This window comes from Poecilia reticulata, chromosome 5, assembly GCF_904066995.2.
Source record: "Poecilia reticulata chromosome 5, P_reticulata-male-v2, whole genome shotgun sequence".
Taxonomy (NCBI): Eukaryota; Metazoa; Chordata; class Actinopteri; order Cyprinodontiformes; family Poeciliidae; genus Poecilia; species Poecilia reticulata.
This window is the reverse complement of record NC_088834.1, coordinates 22,505,882-22,529,875: the sequence shown is the minus strand read 5'-3', so window position 1 is coordinate 22,529,875 and position 23,994 is coordinate 22,505,882. Positions and strand designations below refer to the sequence as shown.

The 23,994-nt window shown below is 39.2% G+C and overlaps 1 protein-coding gene across 9 annotated transcripts in view; it reads right to left on the bottom strand.

Moving 5' to 3' along the window:
* dlgap4b (discs, large (Drosophila) homolog-associated protein 4b) overlaps positions 1 to 23,994 on the bottom strand; it is a 119,474-nt gene that overhangs the window by 64,596 nt on the left and 30,884 nt on the right. For all 9 annotated transcript variants that reach the window (XM_081607293.1, XM_008409364.3, XM_008409365.3 and 6 more), the window contains exon 2: positions 2,807 to 2,872. The gene's annotated coding sequence lies outside the window, so the exon portion shown is untranslated. The remainder of the gene's footprint in view (positions 1 to 2,806; positions 2,873 to 23,994) is intronic.

Genomic DNA, 23,994 nt, shown 5'->3' with positions numbered 1-23,994 from the left:
ACGCGTCCCTGCAGAGGATAACGAGAGGAAGCCGTTGAGTGTCGTTGGCGTGCCCCGACCATCAGAATCCATTTTAAAGCCGGAAATCATCAGAGACTCCTCACGCCCTCTTCATAACGACTGTGATTTGCTTCCGTTGGGTAAACAGCAGTGCAACAACAAAACCAGAACAACCAGACTGCTGCGCAACTCCCTGTCTGAGGCTTTTTTAGATAATTTGTTGCTGAGAATTTAAATTTTGGTATTTTATATTACTCCACTAATTTTATGTCTTTCTTTTTGTGTTGTGTTGTTATTAATTAGAGTTTTATCTTGTTTTAGTGAACCACTGCACGGTGGCGCTGTTGGTAGCACTGTTGCCTTGCAGTGTGGTACATAGCATCTGCATCTCCAACACAGGCAAATAGGTCTTTGTTTTACAGTTAAAGCAGCAAACTGTTTTCTTAACATGTGACAGAAAAAAATACTCTGTGTCACGTAAGTGGGTGAAACGGAGAGCGACGCTGCAGTCACCTTAGCTGCCTGATGGACAGATGAGAGTCACCGAGAAAGAGACGCAAATGAAAAGGCAGAAGCTTTAAAAGCTTTAGAAGGGATTTGTATCCAGTAAGCCCCACATAGGATTAAACCATGTTAGTGCAATGCCTACATGCAGCAGGAAGAGTGCACATACCAACACACAGAGAACGCACAGATGGCGGCATGTGCACCAAACGACAGCAGTAAGCTCATATACAGAATGACAGTGCAATGATACGTCAACAAAATCCTGTGGTTCTGAGGTATCTTGCAGAGATGGGTTTTAACCACTTGCTTGTAACATATGTGTTTATGTGTAAATGAGAAATTGCTCATCTTTTTATAAATGTAAAAATAAAATCCATAGATAAAACAAATAATGCATGAATGCTATTTAAAAACTTTTGTGGCAGGAAAGCACTTGATAGCAACAACTCTAACCAGACTTTTTTTTTTTTTTTAAATAGAGATTTGGCTTCAAGCCCATTTAAATCCATGCTTCTAGAAACGTCTGTAGGCCGTAAGGCACGTATATCCCTAAAATCCAACATCCTCTACATTTAGAAAAAAACAAAGAGAAAAGAAATGACCACACGGTTAGTTCAAAGCAGTCTTCCCAGCCGTGACTCTCACTAAGAAAAGAGATTTCGGGTTGAACGAAGTCGATGAGATCATAGCTACCGGCACATCACGGCTGCCTGACATTAAGTATTGAATAACTTTCAAGCTGCGAAAAACCCCCTCCAAAAAAAAAACAAAACACGCAGACTAAAATCTAATAAACAGCATCAATATGGAAACTCCCAGTGGCCATAACAGTGGAGAGATATTTCTCTAAGGAAGAAAACTGAAGACATTAAAGTATGTGTTCACAGTAAACCAGTCTCAGTTTAACAGTGCAAATAAAAGTCATGCCTCACCTTTGCTGAATAATACCTCAGTCATTTGACTTTTTTTCCCCTCACACAAATATAAACAATTTTTGTGCTAAACTATAGGCCTGTACACAGATTATGCATAACTACAGATTAATAATAGACTGCATAATTAAGTCTATATTAATTTCATTAAGTGAAGCGCTGTAAATACTTTTCAGATGCACTGTACATGATATCGTTAGCTTAGCTCGTCGACAGCATGTGCTCAGCTGTTTATCCAAGCTGTATTTCTAAATGTTACTCTTTAAATATACCCAGGTCATAACGGACAGTAGCGTTTCAACATTTCACCTTTGCTTTCAGTCGTGCTTGATGAATGAATCGCTGTTTTCTGTGTGCAAGAAGCATCTCAGAAAAGCAAAAAGAAGAAGGAAAAAAAGAAAATCATTAACGCAACCACTGTGAAAAGAATATCGATTTGTTTCTTTGAAAAGAAAATCCAAGCAGGATCCATCACTGTCACTGCAAATTTAAAAGTGTTTTATATATATATATATATATATATATATATATATATATATATATATATATATATATATGTAGTTGCACATCTCGTTTTCTTTCTTCACTTTCAAAGAACGAAAGAAGCAACTTTACCTATTTGCCTCTTTACTTCATTTCCAGTCGCCACAATCTTTTCCATCTCTTGGATTTTTTTCTCTCCTCCCCTCATCTCCTCATCTTTGGTGGGCGTGCTGCATACGAAGCATTTTCTCCACATTGTGAGTGACAGCCTGCCCCTATAGATAGCATCTCAGCTGAGATTTGTGCTTATTATGAAATTAATCCAGTGTGAAAATCACGAGCCGCGTGTCGCACCTCGGGGAAGCCCCCTCGGAGCGCTGCGACCGTGTTCCATCGTCTCTCTCTGCCTGCGGCCGACGTTGTGCACGCATCTGCATGACAAAACATGCTCCTTCATCCATGCCGCGACAACACAACGCTAATAAACCTACTACGCTCATCTCACACTTGGTGTTCGTCTTGAAGATAGGCTGACATTTCTATTCTGATCAGTTTTTGGCCTTGGCAAACACAAGCCCCCTGGGATTTCATGGCCCGCACAAAGGACAGCTAGCCGTGCCTCCCACAGAGTCATACTTTTTGTTTGTCTTTTTGTTTGACAGCCGCATTCAACCCGTCTGCCTTCAGGATTTCTAGCTGTTGAGAGTAGACAAGGTCAAGGCAAGGAGTTGGCTTCTGCGGCTTGTGAGCCGAGTCTTTTGGTAGCTCAGACGCTTCCGTGCATTTAACAACAAAGTGAAGCTCTATATCTGGTACAGCTAAACACAGTGCCAAATGAACACAGGTCATCAGTCTCCTAATGGCAGAAAGAAAGACAAATGTACCTTCTTAGAGCAGACCAGGAGTTTCTTACTGTGGCGATGGAGCAGCTGGTTTACCTGTGGGAAGTCCTGCAAAAAAAAAAAGAGATCTTATCAGCTCCAAACATTAAGAAAGTGTTTTCCGTCTGCTATAACACAAACAACCACGACTGACATTATAAATGTGTTAGTTGTGACACTAGCAAATGTATACATGTTGCTTTTTTCACACTTTGCATCCTTACAACCACAAGATGTATGCTCATACGTGTATTTTAAATTTTTTTTTACTTTAAACAATAGACCAACACAAATTACAGCATAATTGAGAAGTGGGAGAAAAAAGATCAGTTGTTTTAAAGGTTTTTGAAAAAAAAAAAAAAAGTGTGCCCTGCCTTTGTGTTTAACCACTTTTACTTCCGATACCCCAAAATACCATCAAGGGCAACAAAGTGCCTCTGACATCACCCGATGATGAAATAGGATCCACCTGCGTATAATTTATTCTCAGTATAAATCCAGCTGTTCCATGAAGGCCTTTGAGGTTTTGCTAGAGAAAATTGGTGAACAAAAAGCCTCATTAAGTCAAGAAACAAAGCAGAAAGATCAGGGAGAAAGCTGTGGAGATGCATAAAGTTGGTTTAGGTTACAAAACAACATCCCTGACACTGAACATCTTGCGAAGCACTCTCTCTATCATCTATCAATCTATCATTCGAAAATGAACGTACTATGGTGTCGCTTTAAACCAGCCAAGACATGTCCACGCACAGAATGGAAAGTCAAGGATTAGGCAAGCTTTAATCACAGAAGCACCAAAGAGAGCCACGGTAACCCTGGAGGAGCTGCTGAGATCCAAAGCTCGGGTGGGAGAATCTGTCGACAAAGCTTGTGTTTGTAACAAAACGTAAAAAAAGTTCAAGGGTGAGGAATACGTTTGAAAGGCAATGTGTTTCAAAGTGAGCAAAACGGAAGAACTAATTGCTTTCACTGCTGAATTGAAAGCACAGAGTGAGTTAATTCGTGTTTGAAAATGGAAAGTTGTTTCATCTGATTGTACAGACAAGCGAAGTTATTCGACTTCCAAAAGATGGTCGTCAAGATAGTCGTTTGGAGATGTGTCTCACCGTCTTCATTACTCCCTATTGTCTCGACGAGAGCTTTGTTTGTAACATCAATTAAATTTTGGAGACGGCAAATTGTCATATCTTTATAGATAAAGGATTCTAATTAAAAACCAGAGATGAGATTAGAAAAAAATGCTTCCAGAGGCAGTAGCTCTCCAGACAACAACGTTGTACAGCAGTCAAGCACCAGCCTTTATTTTTTCTGTTGCATAATGTGACTTTTACGTATCATCATTGCACAACAGAGGCATAGTTCGACTTAATATAGTAGCATTTTTATGATTTAATAAAAAATGTTTTTTAAGATCTTTCTCTTCGCATTTTATTCATTTGTTTATTACCCGTGCAGTGAAAACATTTAGATATCACAGCAGTTCTTCATTGGTAAGAATGTATCTGAAACAGCTTTTTCAATAACCTTGCTGATGAGTTTGAAGGTTGGAGATCGGACTAGCAATTCTGCAGTGGTGACTTGTCCAGATTGTTCTTTTTCAGCAGTGGTTTCATATCTGCTTTTTTTTTTTAAGCCTGTGGGAAAAACACCTAATAGTTGTTTCATGTTGTCCCATTAACATTGCAGACTGGCGTGGTGGGAAACAAAATGAATGTTTTGTGGCAAATGCCTGTACATTTCAAACAGATTCCCTCCTGAGGAAGGTCGTTGAAAAGACAACTTCTATAATCTAATAGGTTCTCTGAACAAGCCATTGAAAGTTTTGACACATCTGAGGCAAGAATTAAAAAACTATAAACCAAAAATGTGACAAAAAATGGAGAAACTATAGTTCTGACTCTTGTGTAAATCTCATGTAGATCGTTGAATTTAAACAGCACATTTAGCAAGCTTCTGGCATAACTGGTTGTATATTTCAGAAACTGTTGAACTCATTTCACTTGTTTGGGGAAGCTTAAGTACTTTTAATGATGTTGAAGTTGGGGATTTCGGAAGACCATTCATACAGCTTAACGTTCATCTTTGCATAGCATGAAACCAGTTTGATTTTTGTGATTGTCCTTTTGCAACAGAGCCTTATCGTGGTGCAAGTACCTTCATGTTTGACAACTGGTACAGTGTTCTTGGGCTTGAAATCCCGCCGACTGTGACTCAAGATTTTTTAAATGGCTCATTTTCCAGACACCAAATAACATTAACTTAGCGCCAGAAAATGGATGGTTGTTCTTTTTAAGCACTTGTACTGTGAGACTCAAATGGAAGTACAGAAACGAGGAAATAGTAAATTTTGCATAATACATCCCCTTTAGTAGCGTCGCTCATAACAAGATTTATTGTAATCAGTACCTTTCATCAGAGAGATACTGGTGCTATTATTGTCAGTCTGCCCAGAGCTTTTCTTTTGCTGACCTCGGGAATTTATCTGCACAGAAAAAAAACCTCAAAACTATTTCTATAGTAGCAGTGATTATAGGCGAAGGCAGGTCTGATTTTCCAGCAACCCTCGTTTGCTCATGTATACAAGCTGAGCTCTTCATTGTTACGCGCATAACTTTGGTTTTCAGGGCATGACTTGTGCTGACAGTAACAGTAAGAGCTGAATGCTGCAGCAGTGCAGTGAAGCAACATTAACACGGTGCATTAGCCTAGCTTTCTTATGACACACTTTCAGCTGAGGCAGCCAGCGTGAGCCAAATCCGAGCACTTCGCTGCGAGCCGCACGGCCTCCCCGCTGCTCGTCCCGATCACTGTCGCCTGAGTCTTTCTGTTAACGTGCTGCTGTTTTGTTTTGTCATAATGTCTAACTGCACTCTCAGACCCCAAGCCCCGTGTGCGTAGCTTCCCCCCCCCCATCTCATTTCTAAGTTTTACAAAAAGAATAGTCTGCTCAGACGATCCCAAAGCGAGATCGATACAGAGCGAAGGCCGACTCTCTCTCACCCTTTCAGTATCGCAGCAGGTGCCCCTTTTGACCAAGTCAAAGTCTCACTGCGCAGTCAATGAGAGAGGAGTGGAGTCTTTCTACTCCACCTTTGTCCTTTGTACTCACAATCAGAAACAGAAGAATGCTCTTAGCAAGAGGTCTCCAAGTCAATCAGTCAGAGTTCTGTCTGTGGGTCATGGCCAGGTAAGGCCTTTTGATAAACCCTTACATCGACGACAAGTACAAGACCCTTAAAAGCTGCATATTTTAGAAGCTTCTCACATCACATGAGCCCACGAAATCAAACACACACAAAGACTCATCGGTGAGATCAGTATCGAAAATATTTTGGGTCAAACATGGTTAAAAGACCACAAAGAGTCCAGCACAAAATTTGCTCTGCCATAAGTAGCTCACATAAACCGCGGTTCAAACAGTTTGCATTCACTTTGCTCATTGTCCTGTTAGAAGTTGATTCTCCCTTTCAGTCTTCTGGGGAGGTTTTCTTCCAATGTTTCCCTGTTATATTAGCTCCAGTAGTGTTTTCATGAACTGATTAATTTTCTTGACCCTGCTGACGAAAACAACCACGGACAGCCGTGCTCCACAGTGCACAGATTATTTTCCACCACACATAACGCTACGCATGCTGTACTCATGTGCGTATACTTACTAGAAGATTTCTATGGGCAAAGTTATCTTGACTGAATGGTTTTTTTTTGGGCATCAGAGTAAAGTTGGTGAAACTAAATGTATTAGTCTGTCAGACCGTTTATCTTTTTTTATGCACTCCTCCATTAAAAGACTGTTTTTGCGTGAAAAGGTTCAAGGGGTGTGAATACTTCTGCGAGGCTCTGCATCCGACCAATCGTTGCTGCTGAAAAACTGAAGCTTGCAGCGGCGAGAGGCTTCATTTTGTTTAGCTTTGCCCTGCGAGTGCTACTTTCTTGCTCTACTTCCTGCTCCACTTCTTGTCCCCTATAAGTGAAGCTTTGCTCTGGCATACTTTGCTTCTTTAAATAGTCCATCACAGCTGACAGATGTGCTTGCTGTTGAAACATCTTTTTTTTTGTGAAATCATATAAAACAGTCAATAATGGTATTTCTGATTAATACAGATGGCAAGTACAACTGCAGTCAGACAGAGCTTTTATATTTGCTAGCACAACTCAACAAGTCCTTTGTGGATTGCTGTGAAATTTGGTGCAGACATTGATGGTTCCCATGGTACTTGTGATGGGTGTCAAGGCAATTTTCTGAAGGTCTTGCCTTTTTGTCTGCGAATCGACCGCATTTTCATTCTGTCTTGCCCCCGTCTCAGACAGAAAAAACCCCAAAAAACATTTGGTTTAATCTCAAGAGATGGCCAAACCTGAGTGCAATCAAATTACCTGTACACTGAGTCGACTATTTTGAATCATTAATGTGCTTTGATAAAAAAAATATATATATATATGCTTTTAAATGCAACCACAAACATGATTCATTTCTAATTTGAAATTCCTGTTACTACGAACAACTGTGACCGACGGTAGTATCACTATAAACAGACCATCAGCTGGAGCTTGTTAATTTATAGTGAGTATTTTATGATCGGAAGAGCAGAAGAGCAGTGTCACAGGTACACACCTATCCTGTCATGGACATGAATGTAGTTAATTATGTTGATGAATGACAGATGCATACATTAATGTTTGAGAATGTGTACCTAAGCAACACTTTTTTTTTTTTTTTGCCACCGACAAGCTTTTAATTGTGATTGAACATTTGACCACTGTTAATGTTTGGCTTCCTAGCACAGAGTCAGACTGTAAGCATTCATTTCATTTGTGTATTCAGATCACTGTTGCGTTGAAACACCCAGTTGTTTCCAGGTTTTTAGGTGTTGGGTCGAAGGGAAACTGAACAATCAAGAAGATAGGCCCCCAGTTTTCCCACCACAGACAGTAAAACAGCTCCGCAGTATGATTTTGGCACCAGCACGCCGACCAGTTGTGACACTTTTTTTTAATTTTTTTTTTTACCTCGACTCTGTCAAGCACAAATCTGGTCACTGTAACCAAATAGCTCCGTCTTTATCTGGGTGTCAAACTATTCTATTCTGGGTGTCAAACTATTCTATCAGTAAATTTCCGCTGAGGTAGGAAGGAGTTCATTTTCGCTCGATTTCTCTCAATTTTGACGAGACACTGGCTTCTCTACGGGCAGTAACCATGGTTTTCTTGGTAATATTTGTGTTGCCGCCCAACATCCTAACTAGATCACTTTCTTCTGAGGATGGTGATTTGGATCACATAGTTTATAGGCAAACATTTAGAGTGATGCAGCAGGAAAATCATCTCAAATTCAAATCAAAAGTAGTTTTAAAATGGATTTAAAAAAAAGGGCTTACGTTAAGCTTTCTGAATGGCCTTCCCAAATCCCTGAGCCTGATCCTGTTTTAAATTTGTGGACTATACTTAAAAGTCGCTTCCGTGCCAACTTCACCAAATGCTAAGAAGAGTGTTGAAATACCCAGGCAGAATTATGGCTGAAAGCTGATTGATGACTGCAAGCAAGAGAATTTTAACCAAATATTAGAGAAGGTTTATTGAGCCTAAATTGAGCCTAGAGAAAAATCTGCCTTAAATTAACACTTTTCTTCTCAATTATGGTTTTTAAAAATCATTTAGGTTTGTTTGTCCTGTAAAAATCCCAGCATGACAAAGATTCAAAGGCACTAGTATTACTGGCATTTCTTGAGTTTACTGCGAGCAGAAATTTTCTGTCCTCTAATAAATGAGTTGTCCAGTCTGACGGCAGCAGCTCCGTCCTAACCGTACTCCTACAGACCGGCAGCAGAAGGAAATCCAGGAATGATGCGTCATGAGTTGTTTGTATGGGCTGCTTCTACAATGGAAACAGACAATATTGTGTACAGAACCACACCAATTCGTGCTGTACCACTGGGTCAAAATGAGGCCGATGTAAAATAAACCCACCTTAGTTTGTATTGAACAAAAAGGGCTCATTATGAGTAAAGTTTAAAGCTTCTTGGTCCGAATAGCTCTGGACTGCAAGAGTGCGCCAACCACTGCATGCTCCAAGGAGGACTATGCATAATTAAAAAAAACAAAAAACAAAAACAAAAAACATGCTAGAGGCACTTTGTATTGCTTGGAATATTAATAAAAAGCTATATTTATTACATTAGAAATAAATAGCAATACATGCTCAAAGAATAGTAAAAAAGAAAAAAAAGTAAAATTTTGACTTTCTAATCAATTGACATTCTTTTTATTTAGTCTTTTCAGTGACTCAGCAAACACTTGTTATCTCTGTGTTCAATTTGTCAAAGGGTTTTTATTCCACTACATATTGTTTGGAGGCTTTTCTCCCCTTCCTAAATTGGAGAATTTTAATAATTTCAATTAAAATTTTTAAAAAACTTTTTGCACTAACAGAACAGGAAGTGCTTTTATTTTGATATTTTCACACAGACGTATCAGTCACTCTCTCCGCAAGACAATGCCTGATGTGACCTCTAGTACTGACACTTGACACTTCAGTTTCTCGACCTACTCCCGTCAGGAGTGCTAAAGATGTGACTAGAGAGGGTAAACATCAGTTCGACTGTTTGCTGATCCCAAAAACAGGTGTGAATTCCTGGACCTGTTGGGAATCTATGGTATTTAGTGCAATTTGCGTTGTGAATCCCATGCAGAAATAAATGATGATCGGATGCGCAAAGCTGCTGCCAAACGCTGCTGCTCTCACAATACCCGAGTTTCAGTAATTGTCTGCTGAAAACAATAGAAAATACTTTAATGGACGTTCATGAATTCTGCATCTACACACGGGTCAACAAGAGATCCAGATTAATTTGTGTGAATGTGAAGCAAACAACTGGAGTTTACGTCAGTGATCACCGTGAATGAAGGCTCTTCCCTGATTGCCCCCTAGACCCTCCTCGCTATGGTTACGACCCCTAATGACCACCATTGTGACAGCAGCTGTAGTCGCAGCAACAGTTGGTTAGTTGGGCTCTTTCACGCAGAGACAAAAGGGGGACAGCATGAGGAGGAAGAGAGGGCAGGAGACGTACTGTCATCAGCAGTCAGATGGGGCATTGATCAGCCTCTGCTGAAGCTCCACTAAATTCACCCGCCCAACCCGTTATTTCGGCCTTTTGTTACGTCTTCTGTCTCCTGCACACGTTTTCCTCATCCATCCCTTATGCTATTGCTTTGTTTTCAATAGATGATTAGCTTCCTAATGTTCTCCTTAATCAGATGGATTCTTTAGAAATCATAAATGTACATCGCCAATCATCATCGTGATTATTTCCTCGTCGCTCAAGCTGAGGGATTTCTTCACATTTACATTCCCCGAGAACAGCCAAATAAACACGAGCGTCTAATCATTACCGGTTTTCACCTCCTTTCACATCCGTTTCCCGTTTGTCTAAAATACCCACTACCACTTTCACGTCCCGCCCTCGCCACCTCCTTAATGTCTCGACCTTCTCATGCTGGCTCTGTAATTTACTGTCCACTCTTTCTGCTTATCTGTCTCCACATCAGCATCTCCAGGGACTCTGAATGATCAGCGTGCCCTGTGAGTGCCTGCGCCGAGAAAGCCTGAAATATTGATGTCCCCAGGTGAAGGCCACCTCCAGCACACTCAGCAGGGGGGAGATGCAGGCGGGGGCCGTGTTCGGGTGGGCTCGTGCAGTGCAGGTTGAACTTTAGCGAAAGCAATAACATTGCAAGCAGGTATTCAGACTGAAGCAATTGGGGATAAACAAGAGAGCAAATTTAAGGCTGTGCTAAGTTTTTAAATAAGCCCGTGAGAGCCAGACTGCCAGCTGGCTTCCTCATCAGCATCTGGAGGTTTGCTTTCAGGTTTCTGGAACGGCATCTAAGAAAGCGCCCATATGGCAGTCTGATCTGAAATCAACATCAGTAATAGAGATGCTAGTCCTCAGTGAAAATGCGCTGAACTTATAAATTTATTTACACCGAGTGAAAAGATGCATAACCCTTTTTTCCCCCCACTCACAGTTTGAAATTGGATCAGGGAAACTTTCCTGTTTAGGTCAGTGAGGATTACCCCAAAATGATTTCAATTTGCTAAATGTCAAAAATAATGAAGATTTTAAAGATTTTTAACATTCAAAAAGGTTCAAATGACCTTAAAACGGTTTGAGAAAGCCCAGATAAAGATGTCATGGTTTTGTACACTTTTGATCGATTAACTCACTAATTCTAAGTTAATTGGAGGAACACATGTGGATGTATTTTAGTATACTGCATTGCAAATACACTACTTCCTTCTTTAAAACTACAGCTGTTTTTCTAAATCAAAATCAAATTAGCGACAAATGCTGTTGACAGCATTATACATGTAATAATAATAGCAAGTCATTTTAGCAGACAGTAGGAAAAGGAGAGAATTTTATTCATAGTTCAATCTTTAGGGACAATATAGTAAAGGTTCAAAGGCCATGCATCAAAAACTTTAAAGTATGTCACACTAACGATACATTTTTATCAAACTTTATGGCCATAATGACAAGTTAATGTATTTGCTTTGGATATATGCACTTATTTTAGGCCCTGTAAATCTTTGCTTCATGTTCAGAATGGAGAGTTTGGCCTTTTTAGTCATATGGAGAAGATTTGCAGACTTGATGAAAAATTGATGAAGTGAGGGAAACTAAAAGTGCAAATGCAGTTCAGATGTTATGGTTCCTGCTGTTTTTTGTTTTTTTTTGTAAAGATACAAAAAAAGTCCCTGCTTAAAGTCACAGAGACTTTCTTCCCTTCATGTTAGCGCTGCATGTAAACTATAATGTTCACAACTGCGTATTAAGAAGACATTATGTGAGAGAATGTGAGTCACAGACTCGCATCATAATTTAGTAATTTGACTTTTCATAAGGCAAAAGGAAAAAGATCTGACAGATGACAGTGTCTTGTGATTAATGCAGATGAACAGATTTGGAGACAGAGGTATACGGCAGTAAAAAAGGCTTTTGACACAATAAAGAATAAAGGAAAAGGATGTCTGTCTGAGCTTCCGTCGGCCCAGCATTGCATCCATCACAAAGCGGTAAGCCGACATTCCCAGCCGCCTGTCAACATTTAGGCTAACCTACTTTCCTCTAAGCATCAATTCCAAATGCAAATGCAGATATGAAACTTTTCAGCATAGATACATAAATTATCATTTATAAACCTTTCTGTCTAAATCACAACAACAAAGAAGGAGTGCTTTGTGTGTTGCCGAACCGCTACGCTGGTTTAGTCTAATTTAGTCGAATGTTTAATGTTTATATAACTAAAATATGCTCTTACACAATTCGTCACCGGTGTTGCTCTTTGTACTGTATAAAATCAAGATACAATACCAGTTTGCAGAGTCTTTTTTTGAACTTAAAAATATTTAGAAAGCACTTAAACGGCTTTGAATCCGATCAGGACGTTAAAATGTTTTTGTCAAATGAGTAGAAATGTCCTTTATTGTCCCACAGTGGGAAAATCCAGGTGCAACAACAGCAAAGAAACAAGAAACAAAAAATATATAGAGACACAATTAAGAATAATACACTGTACAATAAGGTGCTTAAATAAAAAATAGAACACTGTGCAGTTATCACAGATAGCGTACGCCGATCAAGTGAATATTTACAAAATATGAAAATAAAACTGTGCAAATATCAGGAGAAATGTTGTTGAAAATGTTGAATGGCATTCAGTTCCAAACTGTGTAATAGAAATTAGACTCATTAGTGGGATTCTTGTTAATAAAAGTATGATGGAGGCCAAATAAATACTGCCAAAGGATGGTTGGAAAACAAGTATCGTTTGTATGCCAACAAATAATCTACTGTCTAAGACTGAGGCTTATAATATTAAAGTTATGTGAACAATTCTTGAAAATTGAAACTTCAGATATGTATTTAATTACACTGTTCTCACTCACAATCACAGTGTTGGCTGCAGATGTTTGTGCTCAGCAGGAAGGAGGTCAGACTGGCCCGAAATGTGGTTTTATAACAATACCCTCTTTGACATGAATAGAGATCATATTTACTTATTCACTTATTGTTTATATTATGTGTAAAAAGCTATTGAAATGAGTAACGAAAGAAAATAGTTACTCACTCAAAACGTGTTCATATTAAACCAATGATTAATACGTTTAAAACAATTGAAAATGTGGCTCAAGTGGGAACCGAGTGTCACACACAGCTTGTTGAGGTTGCGATCGTGGTTTTGTGAAAAACCCAAAGCCTTTAAAACACCGAAAGCCAAAGGACAACCAGCAAGACAGAGAGCAGAACTGAAGAACTCCTGGATTGAATGAATCGGTTGACAAGTTTATTTACGCAGGAGGGTGACTGACTTGTAAGAGGAAACAGTTGAGTGGTTACAGTGATGACGCATAAATCCAGGACACTGACAAAGTTTAGACAGAAAACAGATTTATAAAACAATATATAAACACAGAATGGCTAATAATAAATGAACAACATGCAATGACAAAGCTCTACAAATATAGTCGAGAAATTGGGAGATGACCAAAAAACAACAACAAAAAAACTCCAAAGTTCACTGCTAGATAACAGCAGCGGCGGTTTTGCTAATTCAGAGATCATGCTAAAACTTTTGGTGCTTTCACACATCGTCATTATTTTGCAGATGTCTTACAATGAATGAGCACATCATCAGTCGTTAACGTCGTCATTGGACACTTTGTCACGCAAAGCGGGACCCTTGGGAAATGATGTGAAAGCATGCTATTGGTTCCACTAAGCAAGAGACGAAACGTATGCTTTCTCTGGATATAATATTGTCTTTGATCATACGTAACATAGGAACCCTTCAGATGAAAACGAGTAAAACTAAAGCTAATGCAGGACATCCACTAAACTGCCACTGTAACCACAAATTCAGGCATCAAAAGTTTTTGCCAGTGGCCTCCTTAAACTTTATTACTGTTTTGACTCGAAGCAGATGAATATTTTTTTGTCAGGTTTTGTAGAGGAGGTGCAAACAATGTCAACACAGAGCAAAACAAATTGGCATAAAAAGAACAAAACTGGGCCCGAGGTAGACTGAATGATAATTACATGGCACATACTCAGCGGATGGTTCTTCGTTTGAAAAAGAGGATATTAGCCCTCAAGGGTCAGAACACTTGTGACATACTTGAATAAATGCATTTGTAAATGATTTATTAGGAAGCCTATTTTAGGCACAGTGAATTGGTCTCATGTCAGAAACCCGGCTCATTTCATGCCTCTTTAGATTTGTTACAACACTGTCGGGCTTCATCAACACAAACTAGCGCGCCGTTGTGCTATAAAGTTATTGTCACGTTTAGTTAAGGGCTGTAAATACACAGGGCCTTGCAGAAGCATCCATGCACCTTTTTTTTCGCATTCTGTCACATAACAGTCACAATTATCAACATATGTTGTTGGTATCGTGTATTTTATAACAGGTCAGCACAAAGTAGTGCACAATCTCAAAGGAATTTATGATATTTTAAACAAAAAACAAATATAGCATGGATTTTTTGTCCAACCCCATTTACTGTGATGGATCTAAATAAAACCCCTCACAACCAATCAGCTTAACAAATAGCAGACCTATTTGTGATTTAACCTCGGAAAAAATACAGATGTTTGGAGATTTGTTTTACAACATTAGCAAACAAATAACATTATGAACACAGTATTCCAGCACGACAATAACCGTAAGCAAGCAGTCAGAGCAGCAGTTGAATGGTTTTCATGATATCATATGCTAAAAACGGCTTAGGCCAAAATCTAATTGAGAATCTGAAGCAAAACTTGAAAACTGACGTTCACAGTCGCTCTTTATTAAACACGACTGATCTTGATGGGCAAAGATGGACGGACAGAAATTAAGAGACGGTAAATGTGGAAATGTGGTTGACGTATACAGTACCTCTGGAAAATTGCAACTGTTGTTGCCATGAAATGTAGCCGTTTTAAAAACCATGTGCAGCCTTTCACTTCACAATGATTAACCGCTTCCGTGTTGGTTCATCACACAGGACCTCGATAAAACGCACGGACATTTGTTTTTGGCAAAAGCCTCTCAACGTCGTCTTCTTATATTCTTATGCAAATATATCTTTTAAACTGCGCAGGCGTTTTGGGAAATTTATAATCCGCATTCAAATGTTAAAATATTTGCAAAAACAAACATCCCAAATCTCCAAGTGAGGTCACTTGTGCCTGACGAGGTGAATGAAGGTGACTCACGACCCTCCAGCACAGCCGCATTCCAGGAGCCGCGCTGAAATTTAATGAGCTGAATGAGTGTGACCCGCGAGAGAGCAGGGGCTCGGACTCTGGAGCTTGAATGAGGTTTTCATCAGATGAAACACCTTTTTTGCCCAGCAAATGGCAACAGTGAGGACATTAAAATGCAACATTTATGAGTTGACAAAAGGGCCAAAATGAGGTCATGCTCAAACACTGGGATTTTTTATTTTTTAATTTGTGGAACTCACTAAAAGCATCCGACTAAAACTGCTGCTACCTTTTTGGTGATTTCATTATTTTTATTTGGTTGGCATTTCAAACAAATCAAATTTCAGCTCTCTTGCATAATAAATCCACTAAAAGGCCCGCGAAATACAGCAACATCATTTTAATCTGCTAAAACTGACAAATGAAAAGGCATTTCTGACTGTTTTTTTTTTCTGAACAAAACCCCCATGCTGCAAAACTGAGGCGTTATTAAAAATGCAGCTAGATTTACTGATATGGCATTTAATAATTAGTTTGAATATTTTGGTGTTTTTCCACAAACCTATCATTTGCCTTTGACACATTTTAATAAAGGAGATAAGTTCTGCCTAAATGACATCTTTGCTGCCTCTACGTTTAGAAAAGGTAAAGGGTTTTTCAATAAAAGCAGTGTAATTTTCAGAGGCACTTTTAAAACAAAGAGGTGTGAATTATGTCAGCAAATACCTTCAATACGTATTTTCTCTAATATTTTTATATCATGGCACCAGCAGAGTGCTTTGCTTATGAATTCTGCGTTTTATTTAGTGACAAAACAACAGAAGCACACAAATCAGATTCCAGCTTTTTTTTTTTTTTTTTATCTAAAAAAGTTGATCAGTTTTATATTTTAACGTTTTATGTTGGTATTTTTTGAATTACTTGGTTCACCTACTGTTTCCTGGAAGACGTGCTGCGAGCCCTAAGCTCAGTATTTCATGTTTGGCATTACTTTCACTCATCTTTCATAATGATAATAAATGTGGCATTTCAAATTATTGTCAGTTGGATAACATTTAAATAGCACAAAATACTATGCAAATAAAAATAGGTTCCCTACTTACAACCCGTTTCTGTCTAACCTGCCGGTTTATGTCAATTAAATTTTTTTGTGAAACGCAATAAACAGAAATTTTGGCAGGGATTAAATTAGGACACCCACTATATTTAATAAAATGCCATTAGTAATGTCAAAAATTACACACGCGCATATCACACCAGGTGTCCAAGACTAAAAGATTGCTACACAACATTTAGAAGGAGGTTTGCCTCGTTTAAACATCAAATATGAAGTTACTGCAGTAAAGGGGGGAGCGGGTGCCAAGGTAAAAATCAAAGGAGCCGTCTGAAGCCGACATAAAGAAAATTGTGTAAGTTCATAAGTGGTTAGAGATTTTATGAGGTCTCAAAATAATTTGTCAGTCATTCCACTGCATGTGAAACAGCCTCCAAGTGGAGAAAATATAAAATGGCTCCTGTCGTCCCCAGATCTGCCTCAACCAAATACTTTCTCTGGCATCTCAACAAAAACACATGTAAGCTGGTACAATAAAAAAAACTTTGAACGTTTGAAACCGTATCTTCATAGTACTGTGATGCACCTTAAAACGAATACTTTGCAGCATGAATCAAAACAGACATAAAGCTTGTAGTGACGGATAAAAAAATCCCATTTGACAATATGTTTTACAGTAGCTACTCGACATTTGTTTTAGGCAGATTATAACGCCCTAAAACAAATGTACCGAACCGCGCCGTAGTATTCTGACCAGCATACTCAGCACATCTAAAAATAAATTTTAAAAAAAGATGGCGACATAGAAAAGAGCATGTAGCATCCACTTGCCCAGAACTCTGCATGAACTGTCAACTTGTTGCTTAGGATTCGACCTGACCTTGAGTTGAGCGTGTAAACCTCAGACCTCCCATCCAAACTCAGTGGCAGCAGAAAAAAAATCCATGCCAACGCCTGAACCCTTGTTCTAAACAAACACTGCATTTACAAGTCAGCAAATTATACGTTCTTTATTATCTTATGTACAGTCCTGAACTAAAAGACAACTTGGATTTTAGTTCAGCAGGCATGTTTTACATAAACTATGATGGTTTTCAGGGTGTAGGTTTTAGAGTGGTGGTGAGAGTCTTCAGCTATAGATTTGATACCATCCTCCATAAAAATAAAAACATAGTGACCTCTCCCACCTTCTAGCATCAACATAGAAAAGAGCAATGGGGTAATAGAATCTGATTGAAATAACTTTTTTTTTTAAACATTACCATAAAAACACTACATGCATTCAGAAAGTTGCTCATATAGAACATCATTTTCTGAACACACACACACACGCACGCACGCACACACACACACACACACACACACACACACACACACACACACACACACACACACACACACACACACACACACACACACACACACACACACACACGCCCACTGGACGGAGACCGACAACACTCTGCAGCCAAGTGAGCCATTACCTCCCAGCACAGACGACCCCTGAAGGATTAACCAGCAATCCTTAAATCTACGCTCATCATAAAAAAACCATGACACAAGCTCTTGCAGGGACACTGCTGCCGCACTACCAGCATTCACAGTAACACAAACAGGCACTGTCAGAGCCCAATCATTATCAAGCATCAGCAGCCTAACTTCCCCCAGCGAGCTCTACCCCAGGGTTCAAATGTCAGACTGTCACAGCGATTTACTAATCCCGGAGCAGACGTCACGCCGTGGAGGCGAGAGCTTCTGTTGTTATCGGGAGTTTGCCTTCGGTGTGGTACTTTTCTCCTCAAGAGATAATTGCATCTTCACTCGGTTTCACACTGGACCAAATGAAGCTGCTGCACAAGATCGACTAAAAGAAGCAAGAAAGGAGCAAAAAGTAATCGAGTTCAAGTCAGGATTCTCACAGCGTTTATTCTTTCCAGACATTATTGAAACCTGCTTCTAATGTAAGGCACATGAAAGCAAGTTAGTTCAGGACATAACGCAAAAAGTGCAGAAGGTTAACAGAAAAAGTCTCACTTTCCGACTAACCCTTCTGGAAGCATTTTCAAATGAATTAAAAAATATCTGAGAAACATTAAGAAAAAAAAAACACTAACACTCTCTTGGAATGAGAAGTCAGAAGATTTTATCTTTATGCTTTTTTTCCACTGACTGAGAGGACTTTGACACAATGTAGGAGTTTGTTTTCAGTGCATGGTCCAGTTTTTTATATAGGGCAAAAACAAGGACAGTGACATTTTTAGGAGGGGATGGGAGGAAGAGGAATGAGAAGGAAGAAGATGAGAAAAATTGTGAACTATTAATGCTCCAAAGAAAAGAAACAGTTTCCTCTGAACAGAGCATGAGCCAAAATAATCAACCATTGCTGCCTTTTGTTGAGCTGTGACTGGAGAACTCGACAAGCACAAAGGGATTCGAAAAAGTATCCATACCTACTGAACCTTTTCACACAGTGCCATGTTAAAACTGCTGCAACCACAGCTGCATGTATCTTAGGATTTGTTTTTACAAGATCTGCATGTCATTTGCCCCTCCTCCCCCAAATTGTAAAACAACAACAACAATAAAACAAAAAGTACTTTATTCTACATAAAGTATTCTGCAAACGAGACTGCTTCAACAAAGGCCTATTGCCACTCACTAATAAAAGCCAGATTTTTGGAGTGCAAATTTTTCCATTTATGGCAACATTGTTGGACAGTTTACAATTAAGTCACTCTTTTCATTTTTTGGATAATGGGTTAAACTGTGCTTAAAGAAATGCTTGGGATATTCCTTTATAATCTCATTCTGCGCTAAACTTCTTCAAAACTTCATAACTGCCTTATCTCATGATCCTTTGGTTTTTATGATGCCGACTGTCTTCTAATGTTTTCTAGCAAACCTCAGAGGCTTTCTGAAAACCACTACATTTACTGAGATTAAGTGTGTACTCAGATGGACTATTTAATAAGTAGATGACTTCTGGAGACAATCTGATGCTCTGACTTTAATTTAAATGGATCTAAAAATAAATGCCCATCATACTTTTCAGATAATTTTCCTTCCTTCCCAATAAAATACATCAGGGTTTGTGGTCATCGTGTGAGAAAGTCTGTTAAATGTAAAGCATCAACAGTAAAGCATCCATCTTTACACTCCAACGCACAGATGTGCAACTTAAATATTAACTGTTCTTATGTTTTGCTTGCTTTCGTAGCACACACACGTCCTCTTTTCTTCGAAGCGAATCAAGAGTCCCATTTCTACTAACAGACAATCAGGTCAGCAGCTTGTCTATTTAAAGAGCCAGGCACAGTTTCCAGTAGGTATGGTCAGCAAGGTACTTAAATGCACAGTGTTTGGAAAACATAGAAACTCTAGGCATGACAAAACAAATAACCATTTTTAAGACATTCGCTTTAATGCACTTCTTTAGAGGTCGTGTGAGGTTTTCATTCAAAATATGCCTGAGCTCACGTGGCCAGCCAACAACGCTGCACAAGCACCAAGTGTACATTTGTGAAGGTCAGCCTCTTCTTACAACATCTTGGACACCCACAGCAGACGACCAGATGGCCGAACTCACAAAACCGCACGTACCGTCTTTGCAGTGACACACAGGCTGAATTATAACACCGACCTTATAGTCACATAACGTGACCTTAATGATGTTAAATGAGTCTGAAGCAATCAGTGGCGCATTGGAGAACAGTTGATCATTACGGCGGGTGGGATGGCAGGGGTCACCAGTGTTAGGTAAGGATGACCTAATGTCCTTTTTAAACCGTTTTTAACTTAAACTCTTAAGGCTTTGCAAAAATGTGTCCGGCCTCAAATAGCCGCAGTTTGCTAATCTTCCTGTTAATAAGTACTTGCTGCTGGAGAGAGATTTGATTTACTATTTATTTAGATTCCTAAACATCCAAAAAAGATTCACAGTTTAACCACTGATGACACACTCACTGAAATGACTTCCAGTATGCCACGTAACCCAGACAATTGGTTGTAAATCAGTAGAATATTAGCGTCTGGTTTTGATCTGGACATCGCTGCATAAACAGAAACCCTTCAAAGAAATATTGTCGGTAAACAAACCTCGTCTCGACATCAACATATTTTTAGTCATGTTTCTAGAAGAGATGCAAGGATCAGAGATTTTACTGCCAATTTTGGTGGGACATGCCAAAACCAATTTTTCTTTTTTTTTTTTAATGAGATTCTAATTTATTTTCAATACTGTAGCAAAATCCTTATCTTTAACTCCACCCCCAAAAAATATTTACCTGGCTTAACCACAAAGTGCTTAAAACATAAATAAAAAAAGGTGGATAGCTGTCACTATAACATGAGAAATAAACAAATATAGTAAACCCTTCAAACTAAAAGACAGAGGTATTTATTAAAACTAGAGTTGTAGCTTTTATGTCTTGTTTTACAAGCCTGAAAATGTAAACTGATTCATCACAAGACATTAAACATTATCCAATAGGAAAATGCTCAAATTTATTGATATGTTATATTGTTAATCCATTCAATTATGACTACATAGGAGTCTTTCAGTCATGACTGATTAATGTGTGTTCTTGAACTGTGGGGAGAAATGTGAGTTTCTGGTAAAAATAATGACAGACAAAAACAAAATTGCCCTTGCACATCCCTCTCACACAACCTAAGTTTATGTTAGACGAAAAGTTGGAAGAAGTCCTGTTGTCTGGCGATGCCAACATTAAAATTCCTTTCAGAAATCCTGAACAGTGTCCTCCGGACTAAAGCGAGCTGGGACTATCCAGCTGGTTATCAACACAGAGCTCAAGAGCAAGCATCTGTCATGGAGTGGCAGTGCATTAGTTCACATTGCATTGGTAATACGTGCATGTGTGAAGTCACCATCAATGCCGAACAATATGTGCCCTTTGGAGCAACATAAACTGCCATCCACATGATGTCTTCTTTTTAATTTTTTTTTTTAAAGAAAGTCCATCCAGTTCACAGTGAGACAGATCCACAAGTAAATATGCAGAGATAGCAGCTGAATGACTTCTAATCAGAGGTTTAAATGCTAAAGTTTAGCCCATTGTCTGGATTTCAACACTGTTTATCAATAATAAAGAATTACTGATCGCTACTGATGAAAACTGTCAATTGTGCTTCAGCTGATAAGCTGTTGATTAATTTACAGTACGGCAACCCGATGTAAAAAGTATGGATCAATAACACAGAGAAATAATTTCAGGGAAGTTAATGTCAGGGCAAACATGTGTTCCCACAGGAAGACAGAGAACATATCTGCTCGGATTATATCGCTTTACAACAGCACTCTCCGTATTGTTTCAGTCACAGACAGTACATCTTGCACACTGCTACTCAATGACGGCGCAAAGAAGGGTTTAGAGTCATCTAGAGCCATGCAATATGGAGAATATTTTACTTTTCTAGCTTGTCTCACAACATACTGTTAAAAGTTTCAACTATTCCACTCACTCATGCCGTTTTTCCACAGTAACTACTCACAGGAGAGCTTGTTAATAATCACAAAAGCACCATAGGCAGCCTTCGTCTATCTGTGTCGTTCTCCCAGGGTCCCGCTGACAGCAAATCACACAGGCCCCAAAGCTTTACTGGGTGACACACACTAAGACCTGATCAGCACTGTGTTTGTTGACTGTCTGGTGTGATGAACTAAAACTCACTTTTGTCTCTTGGGTATATTGGTAAAGTCTGTAGTCTTTAATATAGCCCAATTATTGGGCTATTTTTAAATACCTCAGAGACTATCAAATAAAATCTGACGAAAACATGTTTAGATCCCAGCGAATACATTTTAAAGCCTTTGGCAAAACCCTAATGAATCTAATTAAGCTATTATTGCATGTCTATATTTATGGACTACAAGGCTTTATAAATGCCAGACCCAGTTCAAGACATGATAATCTTGTTTGATTCACTGACCACAATAAATTAGAAGAAAAGCTTAAGTAAAAAAAAGAAAAACATGCAAAATAAAACACACAGTAGCTCAAGACAAACATATTCACATCACATGAGTTTGAACAAATGAAGGCACTCAGGCAGCAATAAGATTACAGGTGCTGCACATTGTCCTATCATGTAATACTGTTTTTTTTGTCAGAAAGGCACTAATAACCAATGAAATGCAAAATTAGTCACAATAACCCTGAAATATGCCATGAAATCCATAAGTCCATTTCTTCTTTTTTTATAACAAAGATGTTGTGTTTAAATAATATTTCATATTATTTAATATTGATTTGGTCAACACTGTATCTCACAGTATCTGGACCAAATTCTTCCTGGCTCTATGCAAAGTATATCTGAAAAGTAAACAGACACACACACACACACACACGCACGCACGCACACACACACACACACACACACACACACACACGCACACACACACACGCACACACACACACACACACACACACCTACACACACACACACACACACACACACACACAAAAGCACTAAAGAGCACAGGTCTTGAATGGGGAGATTGCAACATTCATGTAAAAGCATGCTCACACACACACGCACACACGAGTCGTATTGCTAAAAATGTCTTCCAGTTACACGCAGAGAGAATAAATGCCTTTTTTTTAATCAGAGGGAGCCATTAATGGGCCTCCATTTTATATCAATGGAGCTGGTTTATTAAATCAGTGGTCCCCAACCTTTTTATTACTGCGGACCGGTCAAGACTTGGAAATTTTGCTGTGGCCCGGGAGAGGGGGGGGGGAGCGTGAACCAAGCTCTACTCATCTCCTCTCAACCACTGCCCAAACGCTCTCTGACTCTGGTCGCTATGGTAACGTTTATATATCCCTTCAAAATAAGATACAGATGCGCCACAAAAACGAACATTTTACTTTCGTGACAATTGTAACTCATGATAATGACTAATGGGAGCCCTGAGCTTGTTTCTCTGCAATGAGACGGTCCCATCTGGGAGTGATGGGAGACAATGACACCCGAAGTGTTGCTTGAGCACAGCCTGCTTGGTCTCTACTTGGCAAAGCAGTTTGAAGCTTCATTGCCTCATTAGCAGCCGGTCGCCGCATGTTACGCAGAGCGGCTTGTAATGTGGGACTCACCTACCGGTCCGGGATAAATCCATTCTCCTGTCTCTTCTCTGGGCCTTTTCCCGTTTGCAAAGACCCTTTCCAAAGACATCTGATCTGTTTCTTACTCATTTTGTTTGTGGGCTCAGTGTTGGCGCGCAAGTAATCGAGAGAATCCAGTTAAAGGATTTTCAAAATAAAAGATCCTCCAGACTCAAATAATACATAAAACGGAAATATTTAAGTATTTCTTGCGCGGCCTGGTGCCAATTGGTCCATGGACCGGTACCAGTCCACGGACCGGGGGTTGGGGACCACTGTATTAAATGACTCCGACAACCAGTGCACATTTTTATCGTCAGTAGAAGACACGAAGCATGTGGATGAAGCAGCACTTGAAATTTTTTATGATATACCCAGTGGTAAAATGTTTTCACTGGTGTGGGAAAAAAAATTGATATTTTATAGTCATTCTCTGCCCTGGTGGTCTGCAACACATTTTTGGTTTGCATTTTTAAATAAAGCTACGCATGAAAACACCAAATGCAGAAGTTACACTGCACTGCAACGCAATAAAGAAAAGCAGGATACTGACACTTTAATTCCTTCCTGCCATTTGAGTAATAAGTGAGATGTGACATGATGTGGGGCCTGGTGGCATTTGAGAGCAACAGTCTCTCAAATTCATTGAGGACTGACTCAACCTTATGAGTGTACGGTAAAGGGTTAGTGTTGTTTCACTTACAACGTTTAGCTACAGTGAACAACCAAAAAAACAATAATATAATTGGCTTCACTCTC